This window comes from Gadus macrocephalus, chromosome 19 (genome assembly GCF_031168955.1).
Source record: "Gadus macrocephalus chromosome 19, ASM3116895v1".
In the NCBI taxonomy this organism is placed as follows: Eukaryota; Metazoa; Chordata; class Actinopteri; order Gadiformes; family Gadidae; genus Gadus; species Gadus macrocephalus.
In genome coordinates this window covers 15,300,343-15,308,659 of record NC_082400.1, presented here as the reverse complement: position 1 = coordinate 15,308,659, position 8,317 = coordinate 15,300,343, and the positions used below count along the sequence as shown (strand labels likewise).

The window sequence follows — 8,317 nt, the reverse complement described above, 5'->3', positions numbered from 1 at the left end:
GGGGGGGAGGGAAGGAGGGAGGGAAGTGGAACTGTACAGGGCCAGACTCCTTTGTGTGTACAGACACACTCTAGTATCCTGCAACGAACAACACAGAGACAGACAGACAGACAGACAGACAGACAGAACTAAGTTAACTTGTTGATTTATCAAAACCAGGACACCAATTTCCGCAAAGAAATACTTGAGTGCGTGTGTGTGCGTGTGTGCGTGCGTGCGTGCGTGCGTGCGTGCGTGCGTGCGTGCGTGCGTGCGTGCGTGTACAGTGTTTGAAAGTGCAGCAGGAGAGAGTGATCAGGTACACAGAAATAGATACAGAGACAGAGAAACAGACAGAGACAGAGATAGAGATCGAGAGAGAACGTTTGATGTAAACACGAGCGACACCAGAGTGGAATCAGCCCCTCAGCCCGTTTCCCCCGGTCTCCCTCTCCCCTCCTTCCTCTCCTCCTTCTCCTCTCCTACCCGCCACAGCTCATCATCCTCCACACCAACCCATTTCCGATCATTCCTCTTTTTTTAATTAACTTTTTTTGGTTTTAATTAACGTTGTGATTAAAGATGAGATCCCAAAGAAATCAATTGAGATATTTTGTGATGAGCATATTACAAAAGGTGATAATTAAGTAAACGTTGAGTAAACATTGAGCAAGACGGAGAGTAAATAGTGAATACATTTATATAAAAATAAGAAAATAAAAAGGATAAATCGAATTGAAATAGATGATGAAATATATAAGCCCATGTGAATTGACTTTGCATCACCCACAGTGACGTTTGGCACCACTTTGTCACCCCCAAAGCCAGAATAATGGTGTTTGGGTCACTGTCTCCAAGCTATAATTGTGTACCTTCTGCTGTTTTCTGACTCTCCTTGGTGCTTATTTCTCTCCCAGGGCAGGAAGGTAGAAACAGCTCTCCGTCTCTGTCTGTTCTGACTGACGGTTAGAGGAGAGAGGTTCTCGATCGCCAGCCACGGGGCCACCATGTATTCCCTGAGCTTTTCGCGTGAATGTTGGGAAAAACAGCAAATGTGTTCACGATGGTGTGGTGTGGTAAGCAAAACTAACTAAACTTATAGTTGAGAACTTGTTGACTTTCAATTATTTGTCACTTCCAAATAACAGGGGTACATAAAGTAGGCCTACTCTATGATGATGAGTAGGAATAGGGATTATAAACAACAATCTAGAGAGCAAAATCACTTTTAAACTCTTAGTATCGCAACATTTTCAGTCAAATAATATGTATCCCAAAACAAATACAGTATTGATGTTTGTTTTTGTAAAGTATCTCAACTATCGGGAGACAGTTGAAGTACACATCAAGTTGATGGGAGAAAACACATTTTTCCCATAAGGGTTGCCAGTTTTTTTTGCTGTGTTGCCCCAATGATAGGGCAACACACACACACACACACACACACACACACACACACACACACACACACACACACACACACACACACACACACACACACACACACACACACACACAGTGGACATGTAAATGTGCAGGCCCTTCCCTGCACTACTGCAGTGCTTATGTGACGGAGCTGGCAGGGACATTTTCAGATGCCTGGCAACACACTGTTTCTGAGCCTTCTGCTTTTCCCTCACACAAACACACACACAAACAGATGAATATTAATACGCACACACACACACACACACACACACACACACACACACATGCACATGCATGTATACACACAACAATTGAACCCCAACTTTTAGATTTATCATGATGACAGGAGTCTTCATGGCTGAACCGGAGCAGACGGACATGACGACTCTGAGTGGGGTCTCTGGGGGGTCCACAGAGATCCCACCAGCGGTCCCCCGGTCCCGTCCCCCCCCCACCCCCCACCCCCAGCCGAGCCACGGTGCACACCAACTCAAAACCATCATCTCCTCAATGACAGCAAGCAGACCGGCGGCGTCGCCATGAAGCTTCCAGCTCTCCTCAAAACGGGGTTTTACATCCCCACAAGGTTGGGAGAATTCTGTGTGAGGCAAGACCCCCCCCCCCCCCCCTCTCTTTCTCTGAGAACGCAGAACAGCAGAACACGTGCGCCGTTCATTCAGATGAGGTGTTGGATTCGGAAACAAATCCCTGTTGTCTTTCGTTTGTTTATCTGGTATTTTGTAGGAACACAAACATCTGTGCGCCCGGCCACGCCTCGGGGCGCAGCACTCGGAAAGCTCCGGAAAAATGTTATCAACGTGTTTAGTATTCAGTCATTCGATATTATCGTGGATATTATTGTAATGTGGAGCTCGGCGTCCTCTGAACCCTTCATGTGTGAATGCTCTCTGGGAGGGCACCAGGGAGCATGATCGCAGTTGAAAGTGGCATTGTACAAAAGTGTCTGCTAAATGAAAAAAATAGTGAAATGTTATGTGCTGCATTCGAGTAATGAGGAAAATTCATTTAGTCATACTTCAAACAAGCACAAGGCTGGACACGTTAAAATCTTAAAAGCCAAACGTGAAGCTTGATTCAACTTTATTATTCCACCTTATGCTGACAGGATTATAAATTATGAGCCGTTTATTCTTGTGACATTTTTGACCCTTCCTACGCAGATCTCCGTCTGGGGATTGTGTAATACGTTGACCGAATAAGCGCACAAAAGACGCTTGTTGTGTGATTGAAAATCAACACGGGGCACAAATCAAGAGTCATTTTCCGCCGGGTGACTTCACAGCAGCCTCGTCTCCTACTGGGGCTCAGCGCAACGCCTTTAAAGGCCTCGACGCTGGTGGTGGGGGCCGACAGGCAACCCAACCCGGACCACCCCATGCTCCACTTTCTCCTTGATTAACACAAACAAAAACAAAGCATAACTGGTACAATTTTCTTTCCAAATGAGCCACAGGCGTCCAACTGTGTTCAGTGAACAAAAGCGGCCGTGTTAATTCTTAAAACAGATAAACATCCTAATTTCATTATTCCCGTTATTCAACTGCAACTTGGGTAAGAAAGTGTGATAATCCATTTTTTGAGAGCGGTCCTAATTTAAAAACATTTACATAATGACTCTAAAATTCTGATTTTTAAGTTCCCAAGGCAACACTGGTTCATTGAAATAAATTAATTCACAAATAACTTTATTTTGCATGATAATCAGGTGTCATCTCACAAAGTGTTAATATATTCAAAGTCACCAAGTTATTTCCTACATAACACATTATCCCTTCTCTCTTTGCTAATTCTGCCTTCTACCAACATAGATGCGTCTCTCTCTCTCTCTCTCACTCTCTCTCTCCCTCTCTCTCTCCCTCTCTCCCCCCCTCCATCTTCCTCGCTCACCACCATATCCCTCTCCATATCCCTCAACCCCCCCCCCTATCCCCATGGCAACAATGCTGAACCTCTGTCAACACTGTTCTGCATAGATAGCACAGAGCGACCACAGCTCAACGGCCTCCTTTAGCCACAGAATCCAAGGTTCTGGAAGGAGGAGAATAAAGAAAAGGGGGGCGGTGGTCGACAAGGCGGCCCTGCTTCTCCACCCTCACGCTTTAAGGTTCAGAGGGAAACGGCGTTCTATGAAGCGGAACAAAAAGAAGAAAAAAGTTATTTTGAGTTGACGGTTTGAATCCCGCCTCAATAAAAGCATATCATCATGAAAAGGGGGTTTGGCGTCTGCGGTTTCCCGTGTTGTGCTTTGTTGGAAAGAGAAGAAGAAGCAGAAGAAGAAGACGAAGAAGAAGGAGAAGAAGAAGAAGAAGAAGAAGAAGGAGGAGAGCTGGTACAGCTGTGTTGCCACGGCAACTGTGCTTGCATCGAAACGACAGAGAAATATAAATAAATAAAGCAGGAGGATGCTACGGATTGAACCGTTTGTCTGTTTGTTCCCTTGCACTCTCGCGTCTGTACCCGTCTGTCTGTCTGGCATGTCCCTCTCCAGCTCTGTCTGTACCTGTGTGTCTGTCTGTCTGCCTGTCTGCCATGTTCTTCTCCATCTCTCTGTCTGTACCTGTCTGTCTGTCTGGCATGTTCTTCTCCATCCCTCTGTCTGTAGCCTACCTGTCTGTCTGTCTGGAATGTCCCTCTCCAGCTCTCTGTGTGTCTCTCTGCCTTCATCCTTCTGTTTCCTCCATCAGTCTGTCTGTATTTCTTTTTGTCATCCTTCATTTCTTCCCTTCTTCACATTTCTTTCTCTGCGCAATTTGCACGTAGTCACGTGAACATACAGCTCCGGCCAATGCACTGTGTACGTGCATTACATAACGCACCTACAAAGGACTAAAACAAGCCGCAGACACACACAATGCCTTTTCTTTTCCCACAGCCATGCGCTCACACAACCAGCGCATGGACACATCAAACATGCATGCAACACGTGTGCAAAGAGATGCCTTACATGCACGTCGACATGCGCGTATCATGTTCCTTCCAGTCCTCCATTTGCTGCCATGTACGTTCCTTACCAAAAGCATTATTTGATATGATGGGAAATACAAATTGTATTCATATCCATGAATATTAATAAATCCATTGCCTATTCCAATGTGCCATCACAGGAAGTAAATGGAGCGTGTGCATTGGTGAACTGCATTCGACCAAACATGGAGTTCCCGCTCCTGCGGAGATCCCACGGAGGGCTGATCAATAGGTTTCCAAGAACAGGAGACCATCTGATACATTTGACCACGTGGGTTTGCTGAGGGTCTACTTATAGACTGTTGATTTACTGTAACGATGCACGCACGCACACACGCCCACAGGTGTGTGCGAAAGGTGTTGAGGAACATTTCTCAATACCTGTAATCTTCCTCAAACAACTTTCACCCCACTTTTCTACAATGCTGTGCGCTCTCGCGCTCTCTCTCTCTCTCCTGCAGCGGTGGGGGGGGGGGGGGAATAGAGCTCCACCAATCACAGCTCCGGCAAGTATCAACAGAGGATGAGGGGTTTCCACGGATACGTGTATCCTTCCCATCCTCCTTTCCCCAGTCTCTTCAGAACTCCACTTGTTTCCTTACCTCCTCCGCATTGGGTTGAATGTCAGCTTGTAAACACAACAGAACCGTGTGTGTGTGTGTGTGTGTGTGTGTGTGTGTGTGTGTGTGTGTGTGTGTGTGTGTGTGTGTGTGTGTGTGTGTGTGTGTGTGTGTGTGTGTGTGTGTGTGTGTGTGTGTGTGTGTGTGTGTGTCTTTGTCGTGTGTGTCTTTGTCGTGTGTGTGTGTGTGTCTGTGTTTAAGAATCTAGCCACACACCCCTGTGGTTTGTAATACTTCAAGATCACTGAATGTCAAAAACAATAACGGGAAAAAACAGGTTTATTATTGCGGAGGACACAGTACTTTTATTCCTAACGCAGAGTTTAGAAGATTCACAAAACACTTTTGGGACTTTTTTAGAAGACACAATTTACCACCAACATCGAACATTATTATTATGGGAACTATTTATGAACTATTGGATTAAACAACGAACACAGTGAACAGTTTCCAAAGAATGCATTCATTTCGACTCTTTTTTATTTAATAACTGTATTGAATTTCACGCCATGACAGCGCGTTACACCGCACACACCTGGCGTGCTGGCTGAATGTTTGCTTATTGTGCCCGCGTGCTGTAATCAAAGCTTAACCCCCGTTAGTTGCATTGTTCCCTTCCCCTCCACGTGCAACACTGCAGGCGCTCAACTGCTACCAGCATGGACACAGATAGACGTGGAGCAGCTATAGATGTTTTACTCCCAGCAGAAGGATCAATACACAGCCTGACCCCCTGCCTGCTCCTTCAGACCTGAACCTGTATCACGGACACTGAATACACAGAAAATAGATTCTGTTTATTCTGTGGACCACTGGAGATCAGTATGACGTCCAGCCTCTTCAACACATGTCTACATGCTGGACTGAGCATGAGGGGAAGGAGCCAGAAACAGAACATATTTGTTGCTGGGAAGAATCACATACAAAAATTCCTCGTTATTAAGCAGAGGAATCTCTCAGAGGAAGAGAGTGAGTCAGAGTAAGAGACAGAGAGAGAGACAGAGAGAGAGAACAAGAGCCTTAGTGATTATATTTGAAAATGAGACGTCCAGAGGCTAGCCGGTGTGTTTGCGTGCGCTTCCCGTGCACGTGAATAAAGTGTGCCAGCGAAACGCATGAATATACATGCGTTCCGACACACACACACACACACACACACACACACACACACACTCACACACTCACACACTCACACGCACGCGCTACGATGTGTTGCGTTTTCTTCCCATATTTCTCGGTGTTTGATGTGCGCGCGATGCAGGCAGCCTCCTCCGCTGCTGGGAGAAGTGGCGCGGCGGCGCGGATCGTTAATCAGGCTCGACGGCGCACTGGGTAGCGGGCTAGCCACGGGAGAGCGCTAATGCATGCAAATGTATACTCGTTTTCAGGGGGCAGGTTGAGCCAAGGACAGGGCGCGCTGATGCTAGGCTAGCAAGCGCGCGAGCTAGGCCAGCCGCCTGCTGGGTGCGAGGGAGGGAGAGAGAGAGAGGAAGAGGGAGAGAGGGGGAGGAAGAGGGAGAGGGAGGGAGAGGGAGGCAGATGGAGAGGGGGAGAGAGAGAGAGGGAGAGAGAATCGGGAAGGGTGAATGCATCAAAGCTTTGGGGTGAAGGCCAATCTAATCTGCCATGGTCTCGTACGTACCGGGGAGTAAATGTCTTCTAAATCAATGTGACATGACAAGAAAAGGGTGAATATATATAATGGAATATTGTGCCAGCGCGGGGGAGTGTACACAACCCTGAAGGAGGAGAAATTGTCTACGACCCATCTATACATTATACATCTATATTTTACATACAAATATAAAACAAATACATCTATTTTGTGATTTGCAGTCCTTACAACACCTCCAACATACATATTTTTTTCGATATTTAATGTATAAATTAACTAAGTGTATTACGTATTTTAACGTGAAATTGCTATCAACAAAGGAGCGTAGCTTAGCTTATAACATTTCTGCTCAAATTGGCAATCTCCCTGACACTATATCTACATGTGCCTCATTGTCAGTGGTGAGAAAAAACCTCACGCATCAGGATCCAATTACAGTTCTTATTATGAAAATTGTTCTCTCCAATCAAGGTTAAAAAACGCCGGAACGAGGTCACACCACTCCAGCCCTCTCAAACACAATCCCAAAACATGTCCTGAACGGAACATTTCACTAAGCTGTGTTGTCTCCACTCATTCCAGCACACACAGCTTGTATTCCTTCCACCTTTTTCCAGTGACACGCTTTTTAAAGACTTGGTGGAGGGTTTGTCGGTGTGATCTCTTTTCCACCCACAGCGTTTATCGGATCTTCCGCGGCGTGCTAAATCAACCACTCACCTATTGGTCGAGCCGACGCGGGCGTGAGTGATAGCCGGGGCCCACCTTTCGGCCTCCATAGATCTCTCTCAGGTAAAGAAAGAGAAGAATACATCAGGGAGGGGGGGGATAGGGGAGGGGGTGGGGGTATACATTCGCACAAAGTGCTACATCCACTGGGGAGCAAACACAAACACACACACACACACACACACACACACACACACGGATGGAGGGACGGACGGACGGACGGACGGACACACGCACACACACACAGACACACACACATGGACGGACGGACACACGTAAACACACCTATCACTGCCATTGTGTCGCTCTCTCTCTGGGGAAAACATCTGTCTGTGCGACTAATGGCCTATGAACAAAAGGGCTTCACTCCTTTGCCTGGCCATAGATGGAGGGATGATGGATGGGCCGGGCGATGATGGATGGAAGGATGGATAAATGGATGTAGCCGAGCTGGGGGGATTGTTCTCTGCTTTCACGAACAGGCCAGGCGAGAGGAGAGGAGAGGGGGGGGGGAGGGGTGGTGGGAGGGAGGGAGGGGGGAGAGAATTTCCCCGAGGATCATAGAGCTTTTTTCAAGGTTGTGTCCTACTACTCCTCAGGTTCACACAGGGTGGGTATGTGTGTGTGTGTGTGTGTGTGTGTGTGTGTGAATGTGTTGTTTTTATGAATGTGTCGCATTTCTATGAATGTATGTATGTATGTTTGCATGTATGTATGCATGCATGTGAGCATGTGTGTGTGCACGCGTATGAATATGTGTGTGTGTGTGTGTGTGTGTGTGTGTGTGTGTGTGTGTGTGTGTGTGTGTGTGTGTGTGTGTGTGTGTGTGTGTGTGTGTGTGTGTGTGCGCGCGCACCAGAGGTTCCGACACTGCTTTCCCTGGTCAGTTGCTGCTGTGAACAGCTGTCAGCTCGTGTTCTCTCTGCATGGCGTGTGATCAAAGAGTGAAAATATATTCAGC

At 46.9% G+C, this 8,317-nt stretch overlaps 1 long non-coding RNA gene across 1 annotated transcript; it reads right to left on the bottom strand.

Annotated features, from left to right (window-relative positions):
* Nucleotides 1-5,273: 5,273 nt before the first annotated feature.
* On the bottom strand, nucleotides 5,274-7,411 carry LOC132447838 (uncharacterized). The gene is made up of 2 exons (XR_009523223.1): nucleotides 7,348-7,411; nucleotides 5,274-5,783 (listed from the first exon to the last, which is right to left on the bottom strand). It is a non-coding gene; the product is annotated as an uncharacterized LOC132447838 (long non-coding RNA).
* Between the last annotated feature and the right edge of the window lie 906 nt (nucleotides 7,412-8,317).